This window comes from Osmerus mordax, chromosome 1 (genome assembly GCF_038355195.1).
Source record: "Osmerus mordax isolate fOsmMor3 chromosome 1, fOsmMor3.pri, whole genome shotgun sequence".
Classification (NCBI taxonomy): Eukaryota; Metazoa; Chordata; class Actinopteri; order Osmeriformes; family Osmeridae; genus Osmerus; species Osmerus mordax.
In genome coordinates this window covers 2813233-2839408 of record NC_090050.1, presented here as the reverse complement: position 1 = coordinate 2839408, position 26176 = coordinate 2813233, and the positions used below count along the sequence as shown (strand labels likewise).

The window sequence follows — 26176 nt, the reverse complement described above, 5'->3', positions numbered from 1 at the left end:
CCGGCCTCTCACCTCACTCACCTCACCCACAGGGTTTCCCTTTGACACGCTTAGAAAGAGTGCACCGTTCCCCGGAGGAGCTGCGATACCGGGGCGATGCGCGGAGCGGACGGAGCGAGCCCTCGTTCCGGCTCCCTGTTTGCAAAAATCTGCTTAATAAGAACTGGTCGCCCCCGTGGGTGACCTATCAGATATTAAACTGACAAGAACAGAAACTACACTTGATCTGAGCCAAAAGGCCGAGAAGCGATGACCCCCATTACTCCACGATACCCGCGCACGGCCCCTCAGTACCCTTGCGCTGCTCCACGGTGACGGACGACAACGACGAGACTAGACTAGAGTAGGGGGTGTAGGGGTTAGCAGTAGGGGTAGAGGGGAGGGGTAGAGGGGATGGCGAGGGGGCCGGCCCTCGCGCTTCAACCCCGCCCCAAGACGACTCGACCAGTGACGTGCCGGATATATAGGGGTCGGTGCAGCTGCCTGTCTTGTGCTCGCTACGGCAGCACATCTAATAAAATTGGATCGATACAGAGAAGATTAGCATGGCCCCTGCGAAAGGATGACACGCAAATCCGTGAAGCGTTCCGAATTTTGGATCATCATCATCATTCCACCTTTTAGGGTTAGGGCTAGGGCTAGGGTTAGACCTTGACCGACGACCACCTAGTTGTAAACAAACAAACGATCCCCAATTTTTTTTTTGTTTTTTTGTTTTTTTTTAAGTAAAAGGGCGGGAAAACGGCAGGCCAAAGGAAAAGGGCTTCGCCTCACCGGCGTATTCCTTATTTTTGGGCATTTATTCACTAGTTTGTTTGTTGGTTTGTTGGTTGGTTACGTACGCACGCACGCACGCACGCACGCGCATGCACACTCCTCTAGGGGGGGTAAATATTGGCCAAACGACTGAAAATGATTCCCCTATGGTTTCAAGGAAGATGGGGAAACTGAGCAGTGTATTAACATGAACCGCCAAATGAGGCCAATACCAATGGAATTACACACTTGCTTATTTGACTCGATGGGTTCAATCAGAGCAAGAATGGTCAAGGTAAGTAAGTAAGTACGTTCAAATGAAACGTACATGAAATAACATGGCAAATGAATGAAATCAATTACAAGGCAAACGTGTGTGACAAAAGGAAGGTGGACTCTTAGGTGGACTCTTACCTACACCATCATGATTATTGTAAACCAGAGATGGAAAGCCAGAGGTGAGGAATTACAAGGACAAAGCCAGAGCTGAGGAGAAGGTCTCAGGAGACCGAGAATCCACAGAACAATGCTTGACAATTCCTCTTATGCCCAAGAACAACCCATAAGTCCACATCTTCACTTATGAACGTATGACTCGCAATGCTACAGTAAGTTACACAACGAGATGTGAGAGCCATCAAGTAGAGACTGCTGCGTCCAGCAACTCGAGATTTTAAGCATATGACTGGTGGGGGCATGATGACACCCGGCCTCTCACCTCACTCACATTCACTCACCTCACTCACATCACTCACATTCACTCACCTCACCCACAGGGTTTCCCTTTGACACGCTTAGAAAGAGTGCACCGTTCCCCGGAGGAGCTGCGATACCGGGGCGATGCGCGGAGCGGACGGAGCGAGCCCTCGTTCCGGCTCCCTGTTTGCAAAAATCTGCTTAATAAGAACTGGTCGCCCCCGTGGGTGACCTATCAGATATTAAACTGACAAGAACAGAAACTACACTTGATCTGAGCCAAAAGGCCGAGAAGCGATGACCCCCATTACTCCACGATACCCGCGCACGGCCCCTCAGTACCCTTGCGCTGCTCCACGGTGACGGACGACAACGACGAGACTAGACTAGAGTAGGGGGTGTAGGGGTTAGCAGTAGGGGTAGAGGGGAGGGGTAGAGGGGATGGCGAGGGGGCCGGCCCTCGCGCTTCAACCCCGCCCCAAGACGACTCGACCAGTGACGTGCCGGATATATAGGGGTCGGTGCAGCTGCCTGTCTTGTGCTCGCTACGGCAGCACATCTAATAAAATTGGATCGATACAGAGAAGATTAGCATGGCCCCTGCGAAAGGATGACACGCAAATCCGTGAAGCGTTCCGAATTTTGGATCATCATCATCATTCCACCTTTTAGGGTTAGGGCTAGGGCTAGGGCTAGGGTTAGACCTTGACCGACGACCACCTAGTTGTAAACAAACAAACGATCCCCAATTTTTTTTTTTGTTTTTTTTAAGTAAAAGGGCGGGAAAACGGCAGGCCAAAGGAAAAGGGCTTCGCCTCACCGGCGTATTCCTTATTTTTGGGCATTTATTCACTAGTTTGTTTGTTGGTTTGTTGGTTGGTTACGTACGCACGCACGCACGCGCGTGCACACTCCTCTAGGGGGGGTAAATATTGGCCAAACGACTGAAAATGATTCCCCTATGGTTTCAAGGAAGATGGGGAAACTGAGCAGTGTATTAACATGAACCGCCAAATGAGGCCAATACCAATTGAATTACACACTTGCTTATTTGACTCGATGGGTTCAATCAGAGCAAGAATGGTCAAGGTAAGTAAGTAAGTACGTTCAAATGAAACGTACATGAAATAACATGGCAAATGAATGAAATCAATTAAAAGGCAAACGTGTGTGACAAAAGGAAGGTGGACTCTTAGGTGGACTCTTACCTACACCATCATGATTATTGTAAACCAGAGATGGAAAGCCAGAGGTGAGGAATTACAAGGACAAAGCCAGAGCTGAGGAGAAGGTCTCAGGAGACCGAGAATCCACAGAACAATGCTTGACAATTCCTCTTATGCCCAAGAACAACCCATAAGTCCACATCTTCACTTATGAACGTATGACTCGCAATGCTACAGTAAGTTACACAACGAGATGTGAGAGCCATCAAGTAGAGACTGCTGCGTCCAGCAACTCGAGATTTTAAGCATATGACTGGTGGGGGCATGATGACACCCGGCCTCTCACCTCACTCACATTCACTCACCTCACTCACATTCACTCACCTCACTCACATTCACTCACCTCACCCACAGGGTTTCCCTTTGACACGCTTAGAAAGAGTGCACCGTTCCCCGGAGGAGCTGCGATACCGGGGCGATGCGCGGAGCGGACGGAGCGAGCCCTCGTTCCGGCTCCCTGTTTGCAAAAATCTGCTTAATAAGAACTGGTCGCCCCCGTGGGTGACCTATCAGATATTAAACTGACAAGAACAGAAACTACACTTGATCTGAGCCAAAAGGCCGAGAAGCGATGACCCCCATTACTCCACGATACCCGCGCACGGCCCCTCAGTACCCTTGCGCTGCTCCACGGTGACGGACGACAACGACGAGACTAGACTAGAGTAGGGGGTGTAGGGGTTAGCAGTAGGGGTAGAGGGGAGGGGTAGAGGGGATGGCGAGGGGGCCGGCCCTCGCGCTTCAACCCCGCCCCAAGACGACTCGACCAGTGACGTGCCGGATATATAGGGGTCGGTGCAGCTGCCTGTCTTGTGCTCGCTACGGCAGCACATCTAATAAAATTGGATCGATACAGAGAAGATTAGCATGGCCCCTGCGAAAGGATGACACGCAAATCCGTGAAGCGTTCCGAATTTTGGATCATCATCATCATTCCACCTTTTAGGGTTAGGGCTAGGGCTAGGGCTAGGGCTAGGGTTAGACCTTGACCGACGACCACCTAGTTGTAAACAAACAAACGATCCCCATTTTATTTTTTGTTTTTTTTTAAGTAAAAGGGCGGGAAAACGGCAGGCCAAAGGAAAAGGGCTTCGCCTCACCGGCGTATTCCTTATTTTTGGGCATTTATTCACTAGTTTGTTTGTTGGTTTGTTGGTTGGTTACGTACGCACGCACGCACGCACGCACGCGCATGCACACTCCTCTAGGGGGGGTAAATATTGGCCAAACGACTGAAAATGATTCCCCTATGGTTTCAAGGAAGATGGGGAAACTGAGCAGTGTATTAACATGAACCGCCAAATGAGGCCAATACCAATGGAATTACACACTTGCTTATTTGACTCGATGGGTTCAATCAGAGCAAGAATGGTCAAGGTAAGTAAGTAAGTACGTTCAAATGAAACGTACATGAAATAACATGGCAAATGAATGAAATCAATTACAAGGCAAACGTGTGTGACAAAAGGAAGGTGGACTCTTAGGTGGACTCTTACCTACACCATCATGATTATTGTAAACCAGAGATGGAAAGCCAGAGGTGAGGAATTACAAGGACAAAGCCAGAGCTGAGGAGAAGGTCTCAGGAGACCGAGAATCCACAGAACAATGCTTGACAATTCCTCTTATGCCCAAGAACAACCCATAAGTCCACATCTTCACTTATGAACGTATGACTCGCAATGCTACAGTAAGTTACACAACGAGATGTGAGAGCCATCAAGTAGAGACTGCTGCGTCCAGCAACTCGAGATTTTAAGCATATGACTGGTGGGGGCATGATGACACCCGGCCTCTCACCTCACTCACATTCACTCACCTCACTCACATTCACTCACCTCACCCACAGGGTTTCCCTTTGACACGCTTAGAAAGAGTGCACCGTTCCCCGGAGGAGCTGCGATACCGGGGCGATGCGCGGAGCGGACGGAGCGAGCCCTCGTTCCGGCTCCCTGTTTGCAAAAATCTGCTTAATAAGAACTGGTCGCCCCCGTGGGTGACCTATCAGATATTAAACTGACAAGAACAGAATTTTTTAGTTTTAAAAGTTTTATTCACAACAGACACAACACAAGAAAGGCGTGGGGCCTAAACCCCACTCACCCAACCGACACTGTCCGCACAAACCCCAATCCCCATATACACCCTCATAGACACCACAATAAACCCTCGCCCTTCCCAAAAACCCCCACACCCCCAGCCCCTTACACACACAAGTGAAATCCTTAAATAAAACAAATAATAGGAATAACAGGAAACAATAAACGCACCCCAACCACCCGTAGTGGCAATACACAAAATCTGAGGCTTCACACAGGGGCAGGGTACACAGGGACACAATCAGGACCTCACTGGGCCAAAGGCCACGCTCAGGGCCAATCCCAGCAAAACACAAAAAACACAGACAGGGTGACCCTCCCACACAAAAACCAACACCACCCAAAAAAACCCCGCCCCTCACAGGAGGCCAAGACCCCCCTTCCACCTCTCTCTGGCCGCGTGCATCCCCCACCTCCTCACATCCACCCCCACCCTCACCCGTAGACTATCCTCCACCCTCTTAACACACCCCTCCACCCCCCAGTCCACCCCTCTCTGCACCCACTCCTTCCTCGCCTGCCACAACACCCGTTTAAAAAGGCTGATGATCAGCCACAGGAGGAAGCGATTACGCCTCCCCCCTGACCACCCCACACCCCTCTCCACCCTCACCCATGTGAGCCTAAACCCCGTGACCACCCTGCCCAGCAAAAACCCCGCCCTCGCCCACACTACCCCCGCAAAAGGACAGTCCCACATGACGTGTCTTATGGACTCGTCACCGCTACAGGTGGCCCGCGGGCACACCGAGGTCCGTGCCAGGCCGTGCCGGTGCATGATCTCCCGCACCGGCAGGCCCTTGTGAAGGCACAGCCAATTCAGGTCTTTGAGACCGTTGTCAAGACCGGGCAGTTGTACTGACGACCAGACCGCGGCGGGTATCCCCACCACGGCCGGCGCACAGACTCCCTGCACCAACTCGGCATACAGGGCCCTCTGACTCAGGCCCAGTACCGGGTCCCTGGCCGCAGGGTGCAGCTTCATCCACTTGGCCGCTTGGCCAAAGTGCCACGGCAGCTGCTCCGCCCGGGGGCCCAGGTTGGACCACTCTATCAAGTGCCTCGCCTGATACGAAAAGAAAAAACGTAGGAAGTGCCCAGAAGGGTGCAGCACCGGACTGGACAACTCTCCCAAAAGAAAACAAACGAACACGCAGTCAAGTTTCAGCGGGAAGTGCGGCACGTCCCTCCCCCCCTGACTCACGGGGGCCAGCATGCGGACCCTCGACACGATCTCGTATCTCCCCCCCCAGAGGAAGCGAAACACGAGCCGCGTCAAGGGCCGCCGCATGCCGGCCGGCATGGGATACACGTAAGCCAGGAAGAGGAGAGTCGGCAACACCTCCATCTTCAGGACCAGTACTTTCCCCACGAATGTCAAAGTCCTGGCCTTCCACAGGGACAACTTCCGCTCGACCGCGGTTAGGCGCCTGGTCCAGTTGGCCGTGGCGCACTGGGCTGCCTGAAAATGCACCCCCAAGATCCGCAGGGGCCCTGCACAGTGAGCCAGCCCCCCTGGTACATCCGTCCTTCCCCTCCAGCGCCCAAAGAACTTCACCGACGACTTGGTGAGGTTGAGCACCGCACCAGAGGCCTTCGTGAAATCTTGGAAGGTCTCCAAGGCTCGGATCAGGCTAGCGTCGCTCCCCAGCAGCAGAGTGGTGTCGTCTGCGTACTGAGTCATCTTGACCCGTAGGCCCCCGCTACCTGGTACCAGTATCCCATCAACACCGGGGTCGGCCCGAATGGCCGCCGCCAGGGGCTCCATATAAAGGATGAACAGCAGGGGTGAGAGCGGGCACCCTTGCCTAACCCCTGAGACCAAGTCAAACCTCTGTCCCAAGTGCCCATTGATAGAAACCGTGCACCCCACGGCCGAGTACAGAGTACTCAGCCACCCGATGAACACGTGCCCTATCCCTAGCCTCTCTAACACCTTAAACAAAAAACCTCTGTGGACCCTATCGAACGCCTTTGCCTGGTCGAGGCCGGCTACCATCAGAGGCAGCCCGCGGTCCCCGGCCCAGGCTATGACGTCCCGGAGCAGCTGGAGATTCCAGCGCACGGACCGGCCCCCTACGCCACAGGTCTGGTCCTCGTGCACGACGCCCGGGAGTGCTGTGCGCAGCCGGTCCGCCAAGACCTTGGCCAACAGTTTGTAGTCCACGCACAGCATGGTCAATGGCCGCCAGTTCCCCAGGTCGGTGCCGTCCCCTCCCTTCGACAGGAGGGACAGCACCCCGTCGGCCATCGACCCTCCCAGGGTCGCCGTGCCGAGGACCTCGGTGAGGACCTCGAGGACCGCCGGCCCGATCACATCCCAAAACTTGAGATAGAACTCGGCCGGCAGCCCATCGAGGCCCGGCACCTTCCGCCGGCCCATGCGCCTCAGTGCTCCCTCCAGCTCCCCAAGGGACAACGGCGCCTCCATGGCCGCCGCCACCTCTGGAGGCGCCCGCCGGGTCAACGCTCTAAGGAAGACCTCGCCATAACCCTCATCTACCTCCCTGGCACTAAACAAAACGCGGTAATAGTCGGTGGCGGCCTCCACCATACGGGCAGGCTCCGCTGCTACGTGGCCCTGGAGGTCCCTCACCCCCGCGAACACTGACCTCCTCTTCGCCGCTTTGACCGAGGCGAAGAAAGAGGCCGAGCACGTCTCATTCTCTTCCAAGAAATCCTGACGCGCCCTCAAGAGGTAGGCGCGAGCACGACGCTCATGGATGACCCTCAAACGGACCTTGAGAGCGGCACACCGCTGCAAGTCGGGGGACACTCCCAGGTTTCCCAAGGAATGCTCCAGCTCAAGTTGGTGCTGCAGCCGTGCGATCTCCGCCCTCAAAGCCTTCGCCTGCCTCCTGCAGTGCCCCTGGATAAAGTCCCTCAGTCGGGCCTTAACAGTCTCCCACCACTCGACCATCCCCGCGTAGAAGGGCTTAAGGCCCACGAGGCCCTGATAGAAGTGGGCCACGGAGTCGCAGAACTCCCGCTCCTCCAAGACCCCCAGGTTGAGGCGCCAGTACCCCCGGCCAAAGACCGGCACCCGGGCCCGCACCGTCAAGAGGACCCCATCATGGTCCGAGAAGAATACAGGGAGCACCCGGCCCGACACCGGTCCCAAAGACCGAGGCAAGAAAACGTAGTCTAAACGCTTCTGGACCCCACGGGAATTACGCCACGTGGGCCCGTCCAAATGAGGGGTAGTGCGCCTCCCCCCATCCACCAAACTATGCCCGCTAAACAAAACCCTCCACGCTGCGACACTCACCTCACCCGTGCCCCCTAACTCAACATTGAAATCCCCCCCTACCACCAACACCCTGTTTGTTGCACAGTGAGGGGCCACACACTCCACCAACTCCCCCCTTGCCACCCTCCCCTGTGGCCCATACACGCAAATCACCCGCATTTTCATTTCCCCCACACAAATATCAGCCCCCATGGCCCTCCCCTGTGATATCATAAAAGACCCCTCCACCCGAACCCCACCGCCCCCAAACAAAATCCCCACCCCTGATGAGTGCACCCCCCCCACACTCCATACAGACCCCCCCCTTCCCCACTCCCGCGTAAACCCCACCACATCACCCCTGTCCCTTAAGTGCACCTCCTGTACAAAACACACAGTGAAATTCAAACCCCCCAAAAACGAAAAAACAGCCGCCCTCTTCACCCTGTCCCTCAATCCCCGCAAATTAAAAGTACAAACAGTGAAAGACATGATACATACATAAAAGAAAAAAAAACCCCAAGACCCCAACCTATCACCCATACAAATCCTCCCCCACCCCACTCCCACTCCCCTCCCCCTCCTCCGTCTCCATCCTTTCCCCCCAGGAGGCCGGCACCGGGTTTGGCTCCCCCTCCTCCTCCCCGCCCTCTATAAAACCCCCACCTAACTCCACCGGGGTGTCGGGCATCGAACTGGGCAGAGTCCGCCCTTGCCCCCTCTCCCCGCTTCGTCTACCCTCCCTCCCCTTCCCCCTCTTACTCCCCGCCCCCCCTGCCACAAACCGCTCACCCTCAGCGAGCGCACTCGCCTTTCGGCGGGGGTTCCTCGACCCCCCCACCTCCCCCCCATCCACTCTGTCCAGGACCAGCTGCAGCTGCCCGAGCCCCGCCGGGCCCGACCCGCCGCCTCCAGCCCTCACCATACCATCCACCTCGCCACCCGACCCTAGCCTCGATTCCCCAGAATCTAGGGTCACCTCCGCCTGCGCCGTCAACTCCTCCAACACCCGCGTCAGCTGCCGCAACCCGTCCATGGTGAGGTCTTCCTCCGGAGAGGACGCGGTGACCTCTTCGTCCGCCGCCTCCCCCCTCTCCTCCGCCGTCTCTGGAGTGACCAGGGCGTCGGGGGCTACGTCCGGAACCTCCGGGGCCTCCTCTGGGGCGTCAGGGGCCCCGCCCGGGGCACCAGGGGCGACGCCTGGGGTGACAGGGGCACCAGCCTCCCTTGCTGCGGCTCCCGCATAACTCCTCTCCCGGGCAGGGCACGACCTCATTAGGTGCCCCGCCGCACCACAGCGGTGGCAGGTCTTTGGCACGTGGCAGTTCCGTGCCACGTGCCCCTCCTCACCACACACCCCGCAGCGGGGCCCCCCACATGTCACCTCCGTGTGCCCCACCCGGCGACACCTCCTGCAGCAAGGGGGCTGGCGAGCATAGAACAAATAGCCCCTGTCACTCCCGATGGAAAAATAGGCCGGGGGGTGCTGTAGCCCGTCCATCCCCGCTCCGTCCTCACCCAGCAGCATCTGGTACTGGCGCCGCCCCGTCCAGTACCCCAACGAGTCCAGGACGTACCGGGCCCCTGACTTCACGTCCCCATAGCGGCTGAGAAACGCGGCCACCGCCTGCTCCGACACGTTCCCATTATATAAATGGACCGTCACCACCCTAAAATTCTGGCGGTCAAGGTCCACCACCTCATACGACCCAAGGGGCGCCACCGCCCTCTGGGCCCTCACCAAGCCCAGGACGGACGCCGCAATAGCCGCCGTCTTCAGGGTCACATCGAACCCCCTCTCCTGGACGTTGTCCTGTAGACACAGGACCTCCGCCGGCGTCAGTTTTAAAATGGCGATCACCACCTGCCGGGTGAACACCTCTCTCGACAGCCGCGGCACATCCGGGTCCCTCCATGAAAACCGGAGGGAGTTCTTCATACCCGTCCGCGGCCGTCCCATCGGCCTCCCGCCACCAGAGGCGCCACCACCGCCGCCAGCCGGCCCTCCACCACCGCCAAGCGCTCCGCCTCCCGACGCTCCTCCGCCCGGCGCTCCGCCTCCTGGCGCTCCTCCGCCAGGCGCTCCGCCACCTCCCGGTGCTCCGCCGCCAGCCAGCACTCCTCCGCCGCCAAGCGCTCCGCCGCCAGCCTGCACTCCTCCGCCGCCAAGCGCTCCGCCGCCAAGCGCTCCGCCGCCAAGCGCCCCGCCGCCCAGCGCTCCGCCGTCTCCCGACGCTCCTCCGCCAGGCGCTCCGCCGCCTCCCAGACCTTTGTCGCCGCCCGGACCTCCGGCCGCATTGGGGACTCCGCCTCCGTCCCCGGCTCCACCAGATCTGCCAGCCTCCGGCCCCGGAGCATGGGACACACCGTCCCCCCTGGCCTGCAGTCCGCCGGTCAGGGTCCTCCGCAGGATCCCCGCCGCGACCCCAGCCGCTCCCTCCGTGGTCGGGGCAAACCCTCCCACGGCACTCGGCCCAGCGACCATCCCCCCTAAGCACGGTACCGGTGCCCCATACATCGCTCGACTCCCGGTACCGCCAACCCTCCCCGCCCCAGACTCACCGCCGCAGTTCACGTCCGCCTCCAGAATGCCGACTCCAGGTCCACCGCCTCCCGCAATACCGCCGGTTGCCACTGTCGCCTCAATGGCGCTCGATCGCTTGATAAGGCCGCGATGCAGCTTTTGATCTTAGCCAAAAGGCCGAGAAGCGATGACCCCCATTACTCCACGATACCCGCGCACGGCCCCTCAGTACCCTTGCGCTGCTCCACGGTGACGGACGACAACGACGAGACTAGACTAGAGTAGGGGGTGTAGGGGTTAGCAGTAGGGGTAGAGGGGAGGGGTAGAGGGGATGGCGAGGGGGCCGGCCCTCGCGCTTCAACCCCGCCCCAAGACGACTCGACCAGTGACGTGCCGGATATATAGGGGTCGGTGCAGCTGCCTGTCTTGTGCTCGCTACGGCAGCACATCTAATAAAATTGGATCGATACAGAGAAGATTAGCATGGCCCCTGCGAAAGGATGACACGCAAATCCGTGAAGCGTTCCGAATTTTGGATCATCATCATCATTCCACCTTTTAGGGTTAGGGCTAGGGCTAGGGTTAGACCTTGACCGACGACCACCTAGTTGTAAACAAACAAACGATCCCCAATTTTTTTTTTTGTTTTTTTTAAGTAAAAGGGCGGGAAAACGGCAGGCCAAAGGAAAAGGGCTTCGCCTCACCGGCGTATTCCTTATTTTTGGGCATTTATTCACTAGTTTGTTTGTTGGTTTGTTGGTTGGTTACGTACGCACGCACGCACGCGCGTGCACACTCCTCTAGGGGGGGTAAATATTGGCCAAACGACTGAAAATGATTCCCCTATGGTTTCAAGGAAGATGGGGAAACTGAGCAGTGTATTAACATGAACCGCCAAATGAGGCCAATACCAATTGAATTACACACTTGCTTATTTGACTCGATGGGTTCAATCAGAGCAAGAATGGTCAAGGTAAGTAAGTAAGTACGTTCAAATGAAACGTACATGAAATAACATGGCAAATGAATGAAATCAATTACAAGGCAAACGTGTGTGACAAAAGGAAGGTGGACTCTTAGGTGGACTCTTACCTACACCATCATGATTATTGTAAACCAGAGATGGAAAGCCAGAGGTGAGGAATTACAAGGACAAAGCCAGAGCTGAGGAGAAGGTCTCAGGAGACCGAGAATCCACAGAACAATGCTTGACAATTCCTCTTATGCCCAAGAACAACCCATAAGTCCACATCTTCACTTATGAACGTATGACTCGCAATGCTACAGTAAGTTACACAACGAGATGTGAGAGCCATCAAGTAGAGACTGCTGCGTCCAGCAACTCGAGATTTTAAGCATATGACTGGTGGGGGCATGATGACACCCGGCCTCTCACCTCACTCACATTCACTCACCTCACTCACATTCACTCACCTCACTCACATTCACTCACCTCACTCACATTCACTCACCTCACCCACAGGGTTTCCCTTTGACACGCTTAGAAAGAGTGCACCGTTCCCCGGAGGAGCTGCGATACCGGGGCGATGCGCGGAGCGGACGGAGCGAGCCCTCGTTCCGGCTCCCTGTTTGCAAAAATCTGCTTAATAAGAACTGGTCGCCCCCGTGGGTGACCTATCAGATATTAAACTGACAAGAACAGAAACTACACTTGATCTGAGCCAAAAGGCCGAGAAGCGATGACCCCCATTACTCCACGATACCCGCGCACGGCCCCTCAGTACCCTTGCGCTGCTCCACGGTGACGGACGACAACGACGAGACTAGACTAGAGTAGGGGGTGTAGGGGTTAGCAGTAGGGGTAGAGGGGAGGGGTAGAGGGGATGGCGAGGGGGCCGGCCCTCGCGCTTCAACCCCGCCCCAAGACGACTCGACCAGTGACGTGCCGGATATATAGGGGTCGGTGCAGCTGCCTGTCTTGTGCTCGCTACGGCAGCACATCTAATAAAATTGGATCGATACAGAGAAGATTAGCATGGCCCCTGCGAAAGGATGACACGCAAATCCGTGAAGCGTTCCGAATTTTGGATCATCATCATCATTCCACCTTTTAGGGTTAGGGCTAGGGCTAGGGTTAGACCTTGACCGACGACCACCTAGTTGTAAACAAACAAACGATCCCCAATTTTTTTTTTTTTTTTTTTTAAGTAAAAGGGCGGGAAAACGGCAGGCCAAAGGAAAAGGGCTTCGCCTCACCGGCGTATTCCTTATTTTTGGGCATTTATTCACTAGTTTGTTTGTTGGTTTGTTGGTTGGTTACGTACGCACGCACGCACGCGCGTGCACACTCCTCTAGGGGGGGTAAATATTGGCCAAACGACTGAAAATGATTCCCCTATGGTTTCAAGGAAGATGGGGAAACTGAGCAGTGTATTAACATGAACCGCCAAATGAGGCCAATACCAATTGAATTACACACTTGCTTATTTGACTCGATGGGTTCAATCAGAGCAAGAATGGTCAAGGTAAGTAAGTAAGTACGTTCAAATGAAACGTACATGAAATAACATGGCAAATGAATGAAATCAATTACAAGGCAAACGTGTGTGACAAAAGGAAGGTGGACTCTTAGGTGGACTCTTACCTACACCATCATGATTATTGTAAACCAGAGATGGAAAGCCAGAGGTGAGGAATTACAAGGACAAAGCCAGAGCTGAGGAGAAGGTCTCAGGAGACCGAGAATCCACAGAACAATGCTTGACAATTCCTCTTATGCCCAAGAACAACCCATAAGTCCACATCTTCACTTATGAACGTATGACTCGCAATGCTACAGTAAGTTACACAACGAGATGTGAGAGCCATCAAGTAGAGACTGCTGCGTCCAGCAACTCGAGATTTTAAGCATATGACTGGTGGGGGCATGATGACACCCGGCCTCTCACCTCACTCACATTCACTCACCTCACTCACATTCACTCACCTCACTCACATTCACTCACCTCACTCACATTCACTCACCTCACCCACAGGGTTTCCCTTTGACACGCTTAGAAAGAGTGCACCGTTCCCCGGAGGAGCTGCGATACCGGGGCGATGCGCGGAGCGGACGGAGCGAGCCCTCGTTCCGGCTCCCTGTTTGCAAAAATCTGCTTAATAAGAACTGGTCGCCCCCGTGGGTGACCTATCAGATATTAAACTGACAAGAACAGAAACTACACTTGATCTGAGCCAAAAGGCCGAGAAGCGATGACCCCCATTACTCCACGATACCCGCGCACGGCCCCTCAGTACCCTTGCGCTGCTCCACGGTGACGGACGACAACGACGAGACTAGACTAGAGTAGGGGGTGTAGGGGTTAGCAGTAGGGGTAGAGGGGAGGGGTAGAGGGGATGGCGAGGGGGCCGGCCCTCGCGCTTCAACCCCGCCCCAAGACGACTTGACCAGTGACGTGCCGGATATATAGGGGTCGGTGCAGCTGCCTGTCTTGTGCTCGCTACGGCAGCACATCTAATAAAATTGGATCGATACAGAGAAGATTAGCATGGCCCCTGCGAAAGGATGACACGCAAATCCGTGAAGCGTTCCGAATTTTGGATCATCATCATCATTCCACCTTTTAGGGTTAGGGCTAGGGCTAGGGCTAGGGTTAGACCTTGACCGACGACCACCTAGTTGTAAACAAACAAACGATCCCCAATTTTTTTTTTGTTTTTTTGTTTTTTTTTAAGTAAAAGGGCGGGAAAACGGCAGGCCAAAGGAAAAGGGCTTCGCCTCACCGGCGTATTCCTTATTTTTGGGCATTTATTCACTAGTTTGTTTGTTGGTTTGTTGGTTGGTTACGTACGCACGCACGCACGCACGCACGCGCATGCACACTCCTCTAGGGGGGGTAAATATTGGCCAAACGACTGAAAATGATTCCCCTATGGTTTCAAGGAAGATGGGGAAACTGAGCAGTGTATTAACATGAACCGCCAAATGAGGCCAATACCAATGGAATTACACACTTGCTTATTTGACTCGATGGGTTCAATCAGAGCAAGAATGGTCAAGGTAAGTAAGTAAGTACGTTCAAATGAAACGTACATGAAATAACATGGCAAATGAATGAAATCAATTACAAGGCAAACGTGTGTGACAAAAGGAAGGTGGACTCTTAGGTGGACTCTTACCTACACCATCATGATTATTGTAAACCAGAGATGGAAAGCCAGAGGTGAGGAATTACAAGGACAAAGCCAGAGCTGAGGAGAAGGTCTCAGGAGACCGAGAATCCACAGAACAATGCTTGACAATTCCTCTTATGCCCAAGAACAACCCATAAGTCCACATCTTCACTTATGAACGTATGACTCGCAATGCTACAGTAAGTTACACAACGAGATGTGAGAGCCATCAAGTAGAGACTGCTGCGTCCAGCAACTCGAGATTTTAAGCATATGACTGGTGGGGGCATGATGACACCCGGCCTCTCACCTCACTCACATTCACTCACCTCACTCACATTCACTCACCTCACTCACATTCACTCACCTCACCCACAGGGTTTCCCTTTGACACGCTTAGAAAGAGTGCACCGTTCCCCGGAGGAGCTGCGATACCGGGGCGATGCGCGGAGCGGACGGAGCGAGCCCTCGTTCCGGCTCCCTGTTTGCAAAAATCTGCTTAATAAGAACTGGTCGCCCCCGTGGGTGACCTATCAGATATTAAACTGACAAGAACAGAAACTACACTTGATCTGAGCCAAAAGGCCGAGAAGCGATGACCCCCATTACTCCACGATACCCGCGCACGGCCCCTCAGTACCCTTGCGCTGCTCCACGGTGACGGACGACAACGACGAGACTAGACTAGAGTAGGGGGTGTAGGGGTTAGCAGTAGGGGTAGAGGGGAGGGGTAGAGGGGATGGCGAGGGGGCCGGCCCTCGCGCTTCAACCCCGCCCCAAGACGACTCGACCAGTGACGTGCCGGATATATAGGGGTCGGTGCAGCTGCCTGTCTTGTGCTCGCTACGGCAGCACATCTAATAAAATTGGATCGATACAGAGAAGATTAGCATGGCCCCTGCGAAAGGATGACACGCAAATCCGTGAAGCGTTCCGAATTTTGGATCATCATCATCATTCCACCTTTTAGGGTTAGGGCTAGGGCTAGGGCTAGGGTTAGACCTTGACCGACGACCACCTAGTTGTAAACAAACAAACGATCCCCATTTTATTTTTTGTTTTTTTTTAAGTAAAAGGGCGGGAAAACGGCAGGCCAAAGGAAAAGGGCTTCGCCTCACCGGCGTATTCCTTATTTTTGGGCATTTATTCACTAGTTTGTTTGTTGGTTTGTTGGTTGGTTACGTACGCACGCACGCACGCGCATGCACACTCCTCTAGGGGGGGTAAATATTGGCCAAACGACTGAAAATGATTCCCCTATGGTTTCAAGGAAGATGGGGAAACTGAGCAGTGTATTAACATGAACCGCCAAATGAGGCCAATACCAATGGAATTACACACTTGCTTATTTGACTCGATGGGTTCAATCAGAGCAAGAATGGTCAAGGTAAGTAAGTAAGTACGTTCAAATGAAACGTACATGAAATAACATGGCAAATGAATGAAATCAATTACAAGGCAAACGTGTGTGACAAAAGGAAGGTGGACTCTTAGGTGGACTCTTACCTACACCATCATGATTATTGTAAACCAGAGATGGAAAGCCAGAGGTGAGGAATTACAAGGACAAAGCCAGAGCTGAGGAGAAGGTCTCAGGAGACCGAGAATCCACAGAACAATGCTTGACAATTCCTCTTATGCCCAAGAACAACCCATAAGTCCACATCTTCACTTATGAACGTATGACTCGCAATGCTACAGTAAGTTACACAACGAGATGTGAGAGCCATCAAGTAGAGACTGCTGCGTCCAGCAACTCGAGATTTTAAGCATATGACTGGTGGGGGCATGATGACACCCGGCCTCTCACCTCACTCACATTCACTCACCTCACTCACATTCACTCACCTCACCCACAGGGTTTCCCTTTGACACGCTTAGAAAGAGTGCACCGTTCCCCGGAGGAGCTGCGATACCGGGGCGATGCGCGGAGCGGACGGAGCGAGCCCTCGTTCCGGCTCCCTGTTTGCAAAAATCTGCTTAATAAGAACTGGTCGCCCCCGTGGGTGACCTATCAGATATTAAACTGACAAGAACAGAAACTACACTTGATCTGAGCCAAAAGGCCGAGAAGCGATGACCCCCATTACTCCACGATACCCGCGCACGGCCCCTCAGTACCCTTGCGCTGCTCCACGGTGACGGACGACAACGACGAGACTAGACTAGAGTAGGGGGTGTAGGGGTTAGCAGTAGGGGTAGAGGGGAGGGGTAGAGGGGATGGCGAGGGGGCCGGCCCTCGCGCTTCAACCCCGCCCCAAGACGACTCGACCAGTGACGTGCCGGATATATAGGGGTCGGTGCAGCTGCCTGTCTTGTGCTCGCTACGGCAGCACATCTAATAAAATTGGATCGATACAGAGAAGATTAGCATGGCCCCTGCGAAAGGATGACACGCAAATCCGTGAAGCGTTCCGAATTTTGGATCATCATCATCATTCCACCTTTTAGGGTTAGGGCTAGGGCTAGGGTTAGACCTTGACCGACGACCACCTAGTTGTAAACAAACAAACGATCCCCATTTTATTTTTTGTTTTTTTTTAAGTAAAAGGGCGGGAAAACGGCAGGCCAAAGGAAAAGGGCTTCGCCTCACCGGCGTATTCCTTATTTTTGGGCATTTATTCACTAGTTTGTTTGTTGGTTTGTTGGTTGGTTACGTACGCACGCACGCACGCACGCGCATGCACACTCCTCTAGGGGGGGTAAATATTGGCCAAACGACTGAAAATGATTCCCCTATGGTTTCAAGGAAGATGGGGAAACTGAGCAGTGTATTAACATGAACCGCCAAATGAGGCCAATACCAATTGAATTACACACTTGCTTATTTGACTCGATGGGTTCAATCAGAGCAAGAATGGTCAAGGTAAGTAAGTAAGTACGTTCAAATGAAACGTACATGAAATAACATGGCAAATGAATGAAATCAATTACAAGGCAAACGTGTGTGACAAAAGGAAGGTGGACTCTTAGGTGGACTCTTACCTACACCATCATGATTATTGTAAACCAGAGATGGAAAGCCAGAGGTGAGGAATTACAAGGACAAAGCCAGAGCTGAGGAGAAGGTCTCAGGAGACCGAGAATCCACAGAACAATGCTTGACAATTCCTCTTATGCCCAAGAACAACCCATAAGTCCACATCTTCACTTATGAACGTATGACTCGCAATGCTACAGTAAGTTACACAACGAGATGTGAGAGCCATCAAGTAGAGACTGCTGCGTCCAGCAACTCGAGATTTTAAGCATATGACTGGTGGGGGCATGATGACACCCGGCCTCTCACCTCACTCACATTCACTCACCTCACTCACATTCACTCACCTCACTCACATTCACTCACCTCACCCACAGGGTTTCCCTTTGACACGCTTAGAAAGAGTGCACCGTTCCCCGGAGGAGCTGCGATACCGGGGCGATGCGCGGAGCGGACGGAGCGAGCCCTCGTTCCGGCTCCCTGTTTGCAAAAATCTGCTTAATAAGAACTGGTCGCCCCCGTGGGTGACCTATCAGATATTAAACTGACAAGAACAGAAACTACACTTGATCTGAGCCAAAAGGCCGAGAAGCGATGACCCCCATTACTCCACGATACCCGCGCACGGCCCCTCAGTACCCTTGCGCTGCTCCACGGTGACGGACGACAACGACGAGACTAGACTAGAGTAGGGGGTGTAGGGGTTAGCAGTAGGGGTAGAGGGGAGGGGTAGAGGGGATGGCGAGGGGGCCGGCCCTCGCGCTTCAACCCCGCCCCAAGACGACTCGACCAGTGACGTGCCGGATATATAGGGGTCGGTGCAGCTGCCTGTCTTGTGCTCGCTACGGCAGCACATCTAATAAAATTGGATCGATACAGAGAAGATTAGCATGGCCCCTGCGAAAGGATGACACGCAAATCCGTGAAGCGTTCCGAATTTTGGATCATCATCATCATTCCACCTTTTAGGGTTAGGGCTAGGGCTAGGGTTAGACCTTGACCGACGACCACCTAGTTGTAAACAAACAAACGATCCCCAATTTTTTTTTTGTTTTTTTGTTTTTTTTTTAAGTAAAAGGGCGGGAAAACGGCAGGCCAAAGGAAAAGGGCTTCGCCTCACCGGCGTATTCCTTATTTTTGGGCATTTATTCACTAGTTTGTTTGTTGGTTTGTTGGTTGGTTACGTACGCACGCACGCACGCGCGTGCACACTCCTCTAGGGGGGGTAAATATTGGCCAAACGACTGAAAATGATTCCCCTATGGTTTCAAGGAAGATGGGGAAACTGAGCAGTGTATTAACATGAACCGCCAAATGAGGCCAATACCAATTGAATTACACACTTGCTTATTTGACTCGATGGGTTCAATCAGAGCAAGAATGGTCAAGGTAAGTAAGTAAGTACGTTCAAATGAAACGTACATGAAATAACATGGCAAATGAATGAAATCAATTAAAAGGCAAACGTGTGTGACAAAAGGAAGGTGGACTCTTAGGTGGACTCTTACCTACACCATCATGATTATTGTAAACCAGAGATGGAAAGCCAGAGGTGAGGAATTACAAGGACAAAGCCAGAGCTGAGGAGAAGGTCTCAGGAGACCGAGAATCCACAGAACAATGCTTGACAATTCCTCTTATGCCCAAGAACAACCCATAAGTCCACATCTTCACTTATGAACGTATGACTCGCAATGCTACAGTAAGTTACACAACGAGATGTGAGAGCCATCAAGTAGAGACTGCTGCGTCCAGCAACTCGAGATTTTAAGCATATGACTGGTGGGGGCATGATGACACCCGGCCTCTCACCTCACTCACATTCACTCACCTCACTCACATTCACTCACCTCACTCACATTCACTCACCTCACTCACATTCACTCACCTCACCCACAGGGTTTCCCTTTGACACGCTTAGAAAGAGTGCACCGTTCCCCGGAGGAGCTGCGATACCGGGGCGATGCGCGGAGCGGACGGAGCGAGCCCTCGTTCCGGCTCCCTGTTTGCAAAAATCTGCTTAATAAGAACTGGTCGCCCCCGTGGGTGACCTATCAGATATTAAACTGACAAGAACAGAAACTACACTTGATCTGAGCCAAAAGGCCGAGAAGCGATGACCCCCATTACTCCACGATACCCGCGCACGGCCCCTCAGTACCCTTGCGCTGCTCCACGGTGACGGACGACAACGACGAGACTAGACTAGAGTAGGGGGTGTAGGGGTTAGCAGTAGGGGTAGAGGGGAGGGGTAGAGGGGATGGCGAGGGGGCCGGCCCTCGCGCTTCAACCCCGCCCCAAGACGACTTGACCAGTGACGTGCCGGATATATAGGGGTCGGTGCAGCTGCCTGTCTTGTGCTCGCTACGGCAGCACATCTAATAAAATTGGATCGATACAGAGAAGATTAGCATGGCCCCTGCGAAAGGATGACACGCAAATCCGTGAAGCGTTCCGAATTTTGGATCATCATCATCATTCCACCTTTTAGGGTTAGGGCTAGGGCTAGGGCTAGGGTTAGACCTTGACCGACGACCACCTAGTTGTAAACAAACAAACGATCCCCAATTTTTTTTTTGTTTTTTTGTTTTTTTTTAAGTAAAAGGGCGGGAAAACGGCAGGCCAAAGGAAAAGGGCTTCGCCTCACCGGCGTATTCCTTATTTTTGGGCATTTATTCACTAGTTTGTTTGTTGGTTTGTTGGTTGGTTACGTACGCACGCACGCACGCACGCACGCGCATGCACACTCCTCTAGGGGGGGTAAATATTGGCCAAACGACTGAAAATGATTCCCCTATGGTTTCAAGGAAGATGGGGAAACTGAGCAGTGTATTAACATGAACCGCCAAATGAGGCCAATACCAATGGAATTACACACTTGCTTATTTGACTCGATGGGTTCAATCAGAGCAAGAATGGTCAAGGTAAGTAAGTAAGTACGTTCAAATGAAACGTACATGAAATAACATGGCAAATGAATGAAATCAATTACAAGGCAAACGTGTGTGACAAAAGGAAGGTGGACTCTTAGGTGGACTCTTACCTACACCATCATGATTATTGTAAACCAGAGATGGAAAGCCAGAGGTGAGGAATTACAAGGACAAAGCCAGAGCTGAGGAGAAGGTCTCAGGAGACCGAGAATCCACAGAACAATGCTTGACAATTCCTCTTATGCCCAAGAACAACCCATAAGTCCACATCTTCACTTATGAACGTATGACTCGCAATGCTACAGTAAGTTACACAACGAGATGTGAGAGCCATCAAGTAGAGACTGCTGCGTCCAGCAACTCGAGATTTTAAGCATATGACTGGTGGGGGCATGATGACACCCGGCCTCTCACCTCACTCACATTCACTCACCTCACTCACATTCACTCACCTCACTCACATTCACTCACCTCACCCACAGGGTTTCCCTTTGACACGCTTAGAAAGAGTGCACCGTTCCCCGGAGGAGCTGCGATACCGGGGCGATGCGCGGAGCGGACGGAGCGAGCCCTCGTTCCGGCTCCCTGTTTGCAAAAATCTGCTTAATAAGAACTGGTCGCCCCCGTGGGTGACCTATCAGATATTAAACTGACAAGAACAGAAACTACACTTGATCTGAGCCAAAAGGCCGAGAAGCGATGACCCCCATTACTCCACGATACCCGCGCACGGCCCCTCAGTACCCTTGCGCTGCTCCACGGTGACGGACGACAACGACGAGACTAGACTAGAGTAGGGGGTGTAGGGGTTAGCAGTAGGGGTAGAGGGGAGGGGTAGAGGGGATGGCGAGGGGGCCGGCCCTCGCGCTTCAACCCCGCCCCAAGACGACTCGACCAGTGACGTGCCGGATATATAGGGGTCGGTGCAGCTGCCTGTCTTGTGCTCGCTACGGCAGCACATCTAATAAAATTGGATCGATACAGAGAAGATTAGCATGGCCCCTGCGAAAGGATGACACGCAAATCCGTGAAGCGTTCCGAATTTTGGATCATCATCATCATTCCACCTTTTAGGGTTAGGGCTAGGGCTAGGGCTAGGGTTAGACCTTGACCGACGACCACCTAGTTGTAAACAAACAAACGATCCCCATTTTATTTTTTGTTTTTTTTTAAGTAAAAGGGCGGGAAAACGGCAGGCCAAAGGAAAAGGGCTTCGCCTCACCGGCGTATTCCTTATTTTTGGGCATTTATTCACTAGTTTGTTTGTTGGTTTGTTGGTTGGTTACGTACGCACGCACGCACGCGCATGCACACTCCTCTAGGGGGGGTAAATATTGGCCAAACGACTGAAAATGATTCCCCTATGGTTTCAAGGAAGATGGGGAAACTGAGCAGTGTATTAACATGAACCGCCAAATGAGGCCAATACCAATGGAATTACACACTTGCTTATTTGACTCGATGGGTTCAATCAGAGCAAGAATGGTCAAGGTAAGTAAGTAAGTACGTTCAAATGAAACGTACATGAAATAACATGGCAAATGAATGAAATCAATTACAAGGCAAACGTGTGTGACAAAAGGAAGGTGGACTCTTAGGTGGACTCTTACCTACACCATCATGATTATTGTAAACCAGAGATGGAAAGCCAGAGGTGAGGAATTACAAGGACAAAGCCAGAGCTGAGGAGAAGGTCTCAGGAGACCGAGAATCCACAGAACAATGCTTGACAATTCCTCTTATGCCCAAGAACAACCCATAAGTCCACATCTTCACTTATGAACGTATGACTCGCAATGCTACAGTAAGTTACACAACGAGATGTGAGAGCCATCAAGTAGAGACTGCTGCGTCCAGCAACTCGAGATTTTAAGCATATGACTGGTGGGGGCATGATGACACCCGGCCTCTCACCTCACTCACATTCACTCACCTCACTCACATTCACTCACCTCACCCACAGGGTTTCCCTTTGACACGCTTAGAAAGAGTGCACCGTTCCCCGGAGGAGCTGCGATACCGGGGCGATGCGCGGAGCGGACGGAGCGAGCCCTCGTTCCGGCTCCCTGTTTGCAAAAATCTGCTTAATAAGAACTGGTCGCCCCCGTGGGTGACCTATCAGATATTAAACTGACAAGAACAGAAACTACACTTGATCTGAGCCAAAAGGCCGAGAAGCGATGACCCCCATTACTCCACGATACCCGCGCACGGCCCCTCAGTACCCTTGCGCTGCTCCACGGTGACGGACGACAACGACGAGACTAGACTAGAGTAGGGGGTGTAGGGGTTAGCAGTAGGGGTAGAGGGGAGGGGTAGAGGGGATGGCGAGGGGGCCGGCCCTCGCGCTTCAACCCCGCCCCAAGACGACTCGACCAGTGACGTGCCGGATATATAGGGGTCGGTGCAGCTGCCTGTCTTGTGCTCGCTACGGCAGCACATCTAATAAAATTGGATCGATACAGAGAAGATTAGCATGGCCCCTGCGAAAGGATGACACGCAAATCCGTGAAGCGTTCCGAATTTTGGATCATCATCATCATTCCACCTTTTAGGGTTAGGGCTAGGGCTAGGGCTAGGGTTAGACCTTGACCGACGACCACCTAGTTGTAAACAAACAAACGATCCCCATTTTATTTTTTGTTTTTTTTTAAGTAAAAGGGCGGGAAAACGGCAGGCCAAAGGAAAAGGGCTTCGCCTCACCGGCGTATTCCTTATTTTTGGGCATTTATTCACTAGTTTGTTTGTTGGTTTGTTGGTTGGTTACGTACGCACGCACGCACGCGCATGCACACTCCTCTAGGGGGGGTAAATATTGGCCAAACGACTGAAAATGATTCCCCTATGGTTTCAAGGAAGATGGGGAAACTGAGCAGTGTATTAACATGAACCGCCAAATGAGGCCAATACCAATGGAATTACACACTTGCTTATTTGACTCGATGGGTTCAATCAGAGCAAGAATGGTCAAGGTAAGTAAGTAAGTACGTTCAAATGAAACGTACATGAAATAACATGGCAAATGAATGAAATCAATTACAAGGCAAACGTGTGTGACAAAAGGAAGGTGGACTCTTAGGTGGACTCTTACCTACACCATCATGATTATTGTAAACCAGAGATGGAAAGCCAGAGGTGAGGAATTACAAGGACAAAGCCAGAGCTGAGGAGAAGGTCTCAGGAGACCGAGAATCCACAGAACAATGCTTGACAATTCCTCTTATGCCCAAGAACAACCCATAAGTCCACATCTTCACTTATGAACGTATGACTCGCAATGCTACAGTAAGTTACACAACGAGATGTGAGAGCCATCAAGTAGAGACTGCTGCGTCCAGCAACTCGAGATTTTAAGCATATGACTGGTGGGGGCATGATGACACCCGGCCTCTCACCTCACTCACATTCACTCACCTCACTCACATTCACTCACCTCACCCACAGGGTTTCCCTTTGACACGCTTAGAAAGAGTGCACCGTTCCCCGGAGGAGCTGCGATACCGGGGCGATGCGCGGAGCGGACGGAGCGAGCCCTCGTTCCGGCTCCCTGTTTGCAAAAATCTGCTTAATAAGAACTGGTCGCCCCCGTGGGTGACCTATCAGATATTAAACTGACAAGAACAGAAACTACACTTGATCTGAGCCAAAAGGCCGAGAAGCGATGACCCCCATTACTCCACGATACCCGCGCACGGCCCCTCAGTACCCTTGCGCTGCTCCACGGTGACGGACGACAACGACGAGACTAGACTAGAGTAGGGGGTGTAGGGGTTAGCAGTAGGGGTAGAGGGGAGGGGTAGAGGGGATGGCGAGGGGGCCGGCCCTCGCGCTTCAACCCCGCCCCAAGACGACTCGACCAGTGACGTGCCGGATATATAGGGGTCGGTGCAGCTGCCTGTCTTGTGCTCGCTACGGCAGCACATCTAATAAAATTGGATCGATACAGAGAAGATTAGCATGGCCCCTGCGAAAGGATGACACGCAAATCCGTGAAGCGTTCCGAATTTTGGATCATCATCATCATTCCACCTTTTAGGGTTAGGGCTAGGGCTAGGGTTAGACCTTGACCGACGACCACCTAGTTGTAAACAAACAAACGATCCCCATTTTATTTTTTGTTTTTTTTTAAGTAAAAGGGCGGGAAAACGGCAGGCCAAAGGAAAAGGGCTTCGCCTCACCGGCGTATTCCTTATTTTTGGGCATTTATTCACTAGTTTGTTTGTTGGTTTGTTGGTTGGTTACGTACGCACGCACGCACGCGCATGCACACTCCTCTAGGGGGGGTAAATATTGGCCAAACGACTGAAAATGATTCCCCTATGGTTTCAAGGAAGATGGGGAAACTGAGCAGTGTATTAACATGAACCGCCAAATGAGGCCAATACCAATGGAATTACACACTTGCTTATTTGACTCGATGGGTTCAATCAGAGCAAGAATGGTCAAGGTAAGTAAGTAAGTACGTTCAAATGAAACGTACATGAAATAACATGGCAAATGAATGAAATCAATTACAAGGCAAACGTGTGTGACAAAAGGAAGGTGGACTCTTAGGTGGACTCTTACCTACACCATCATGATTATTGTAAACCAGAGATGGAAAGCCAGAGGTGAGGAATTACAAGGACAAAGCCAGAGCTGAGGAGAAGGTCTCAGGAGACCGAGAATCCACAGAACAATGCTTGACAATTCCTCTTATGCCCAAGAACAACCCATAAGTCCACATCTTCACTTATGAACGTATGACTCGCAATGCTACAGTAAGTTACACAACGAGATGTGAGAGCCATCAAGTAGAGACTGCTGCGTCCAGCAACTCGAGATTTTAAGCATATGACTGGTGGGGGCATGATGACACCCGGCCTCTCACCTCACTCACATTCACTCACCTCACTCACATTCACTCACCTCACTCACATTCACTCACCTCACCCACAGGGTTTCCCTTTGACACGCTTAGAAAGAGTGCACCGTTCCCCGGAGGAGCTGCGATACCGGGGCGATGCGCGGAGCGGACGGAGCGAGCCCTCGTTCCGGCTCCCTGTTTGCAAAAATCTGCTTAATAAGAACTGGTCGCCCCCGTGGGTGACCTATCAGATATTAAACTGACAAGAACAGAAACTACACTTGATCTGAGCCAAAAGGCCGAGAAGCGATGACCCCCATTACTCCACGATACCCGCGCACGGCCCCTCAGTACCCTTGCGCTGCTCCACGGTGACGGACGACAACGACGAGACTAGACTAGAGTAGGGGGTGTAGGGGTTAGCAGTAGGGGTAGAGGGGAGGGGTAGAGGGGATGGCGAGGGGGCCGGCCCTCGCGCTTCAACCCCGCCCCAAGACGACTCGACCAGTGACGTGCCGGATATATAGGGGTCGGTGCAGCTGCCTGTCTTGTGCTCGCTACGGCAGCACATCTAATAAAATTGGATCGATACAGAGAAGATTAGCATGGCCCCTGCGAAAGGATGACACGCAAATCCGTGAAGCGTTCCGAATTTTGGATCATCATCATCATTCCACCTTTTAGGGTTAGGGCTAGGGCTAGGGCTAGGGTTAGACCTTGACCGACGACCACCTAGTTGTAAACAAACAAACG

General features: G+C 52.8%; 27 non-coding genes and 1 pseudogene across 27 annotated transcripts; 14 read left to right on the top strand and 14 right to left on the bottom strand.

The window, feature by feature from the left end:
* Window positions 1-54: 54 nt before the first annotated feature.
* On the bottom strand, window positions 55-251 carry LOC136954194 (U2 spliceosomal RNA). The gene has a single exon (XR_010878095.1). It is a non-coding gene; the product is annotated as a U2 spliceosomal RNA (small nuclear RNA).
* A 239-nt stretch (window positions 252-490) lies between these two features.
* Window positions 491-597, top strand: LOC136953405 (U6 spliceosomal RNA). The gene has a single exon (XR_010877953.1). It is a non-coding gene; the product is annotated as a U6 spliceosomal RNA (small nuclear RNA).
* Window positions 598-1554: 957 nt separating this feature from the next.
* LOC136954189 (U2 spliceosomal RNA) lies at window positions 1555-1751 on the bottom strand. Its single transcript, XR_010878094.1, has one exon. It is a non-coding gene; the product is annotated as a U2 spliceosomal RNA (small nuclear RNA).
* Window positions 1752-1990: 239 nt separating this feature from the next.
* LOC136953394 (U6 spliceosomal RNA) lies at window positions 1991-2097 on the top strand. The gene has a single exon (XR_010877952.1). It is a non-coding gene; the product is annotated as a U6 spliceosomal RNA (small nuclear RNA).
* Window positions 2098-3054: 957 nt separating this feature from the next.
* On the bottom strand, window positions 3055-3251 carry LOC136954183 (U2 spliceosomal RNA). Its single transcript, XR_010878093.1, has one exon. It is a non-coding gene; the product is annotated as a U2 spliceosomal RNA (small nuclear RNA).
* A 239-nt stretch (window positions 3252-3490) lies between these two features.
* On the top strand, window positions 3491-3597 carry LOC136953383 (U6 spliceosomal RNA). The gene has a single exon (XR_010877951.1). It is a non-coding gene; the product is annotated as a U6 spliceosomal RNA (small nuclear RNA).
* A 952-nt stretch (window positions 3598-4549) lies between these two features.
* On the bottom strand, window positions 4550-4730 carry LOC136952832 (U2 spliceosomal RNA; annotated as a pseudogene).
* A 6228-nt stretch (window positions 4731-10958) lies between these two features.
* LOC136953372 (U6 spliceosomal RNA) lies at window positions 10959-11065 on the top strand. Its single transcript, XR_010877950.1, has one exon. It is a non-coding gene; the product is annotated as a U6 spliceosomal RNA (small nuclear RNA).
* A 970-nt stretch (window positions 11066-12035) lies between these two features.
* Window positions 12036-12232, bottom strand: LOC136954170 (U2 spliceosomal RNA). Its single transcript, XR_010878090.1, has one exon. It is a non-coding gene; the product is annotated as a U2 spliceosomal RNA (small nuclear RNA).
* A 239-nt stretch (window positions 12233-12471) lies between these two features.
* Window positions 12472-12578, top strand: LOC136953361 (U6 spliceosomal RNA). Its single transcript, XR_010877949.1, has one exon. It is a non-coding gene; the product is annotated as a U6 spliceosomal RNA (small nuclear RNA).
* Window positions 12579-13548: 970 nt separating this feature from the next.
* LOC136954165 (U2 spliceosomal RNA) lies at window positions 13549-13745 on the bottom strand. The gene has a single exon (XR_010878087.1). It is a non-coding gene; the product is annotated as a U2 spliceosomal RNA (small nuclear RNA).
* A 239-nt stretch (window positions 13746-13984) lies between these two features.
* LOC136953339 (U6 spliceosomal RNA) lies at window positions 13985-14091 on the top strand. Its single transcript, XR_010877947.1, has one exon. It is a non-coding gene; the product is annotated as a U6 spliceosomal RNA (small nuclear RNA).
* Window positions 14092-15064: 973 nt separating this feature from the next.
* On the bottom strand, window positions 15065-15261 carry LOC136954159 (U2 spliceosomal RNA). The gene has a single exon (XR_010878086.1). It is a non-coding gene; the product is annotated as a U2 spliceosomal RNA (small nuclear RNA).
* A 239-nt stretch (window positions 15262-15500) lies between these two features.
* Window positions 15501-15607, top strand: LOC136953327 (U6 spliceosomal RNA). The gene has a single exon (XR_010877946.1). It is a non-coding gene; the product is annotated as a U6 spliceosomal RNA (small nuclear RNA).
* Window positions 15608-16545: 938 nt separating this feature from the next.
* Window positions 16546-16742, bottom strand: LOC136954156 (U2 spliceosomal RNA). Its single transcript, XR_010878085.1, has one exon. It is a non-coding gene; the product is annotated as a U2 spliceosomal RNA (small nuclear RNA).
* Window positions 16743-16981: 239 nt separating this feature from the next.
* On the top strand, window positions 16982-17088 carry LOC136953316 (U6 spliceosomal RNA). Its single transcript, XR_010877945.1, has one exon. It is a non-coding gene; the product is annotated as a U6 spliceosomal RNA (small nuclear RNA).
* Window positions 17089-18043: 955 nt separating this feature from the next.
* Window positions 18044-18240, bottom strand: LOC136954154 (U2 spliceosomal RNA). The gene has a single exon (XR_010878084.1). It is a non-coding gene; the product is annotated as a U2 spliceosomal RNA (small nuclear RNA).
* A 239-nt stretch (window positions 18241-18479) lies between these two features.
* Window positions 18480-18586, top strand: LOC136953305 (U6 spliceosomal RNA). Its single transcript, XR_010877944.1, has one exon. It is a non-coding gene; the product is annotated as a U6 spliceosomal RNA (small nuclear RNA).
* A 979-nt stretch (window positions 18587-19565) lies between these two features.
* LOC136954148 (U2 spliceosomal RNA) lies at window positions 19566-19762 on the bottom strand. Its single transcript, XR_010878083.1, has one exon. It is a non-coding gene; the product is annotated as a U2 spliceosomal RNA (small nuclear RNA).
* A 239-nt stretch (window positions 19763-20001) lies between these two features.
* On the top strand, window positions 20002-20108 carry LOC136953294 (U6 spliceosomal RNA). Its single transcript, XR_010877943.1, has one exon. It is a non-coding gene; the product is annotated as a U6 spliceosomal RNA (small nuclear RNA).
* Window positions 20109-21081: 973 nt separating this feature from the next.
* Window positions 21082-21278, bottom strand: LOC136954142 (U2 spliceosomal RNA). Its single transcript, XR_010878082.1, has one exon. It is a non-coding gene; the product is annotated as a U2 spliceosomal RNA (small nuclear RNA).
* A 239-nt stretch (window positions 21279-21517) lies between these two features.
* On the top strand, window positions 21518-21624 carry LOC136953272 (U6 spliceosomal RNA). The gene has a single exon (XR_010877941.1). It is a non-coding gene; the product is annotated as a U6 spliceosomal RNA (small nuclear RNA).
* Window positions 21625-22562: 938 nt separating this feature from the next.
* On the bottom strand, window positions 22563-22759 carry LOC136954136 (U2 spliceosomal RNA). Its single transcript, XR_010878081.1, has one exon. It is a non-coding gene; the product is annotated as a U2 spliceosomal RNA (small nuclear RNA).
* A 239-nt stretch (window positions 22760-22998) lies between these two features.
* LOC136953261 (U6 spliceosomal RNA) lies at window positions 22999-23105 on the top strand. Its single transcript, XR_010877940.1, has one exon. It is a non-coding gene; the product is annotated as a U6 spliceosomal RNA (small nuclear RNA).
* Window positions 23106-24043: 938 nt separating this feature from the next.
* Window positions 24044-24240, bottom strand: LOC136954128 (U2 spliceosomal RNA). Its single transcript, XR_010878079.1, has one exon. It is a non-coding gene; the product is annotated as a U2 spliceosomal RNA (small nuclear RNA).
* A 239-nt stretch (window positions 24241-24479) lies between these two features.
* Window positions 24480-24586, top strand: LOC136953250 (U6 spliceosomal RNA). The gene has a single exon (XR_010877939.1). It is a non-coding gene; the product is annotated as a U6 spliceosomal RNA (small nuclear RNA).
* Window positions 24587-25537: 951 nt separating this feature from the next.
* LOC136954124 (U2 spliceosomal RNA) lies at window positions 25538-25734 on the bottom strand. Its single transcript, XR_010878078.1, has one exon. It is a non-coding gene; the product is annotated as a U2 spliceosomal RNA (small nuclear RNA).
* A 239-nt stretch (window positions 25735-25973) lies between these two features.
* On the top strand, window positions 25974-26080 carry LOC136953239 (U6 spliceosomal RNA). Its single transcript, XR_010877938.1, has one exon. It is a non-coding gene; the product is annotated as a U6 spliceosomal RNA (small nuclear RNA).
* The last annotated feature ends 96 nt before the right edge of the window (window positions 26081-26176 follow it).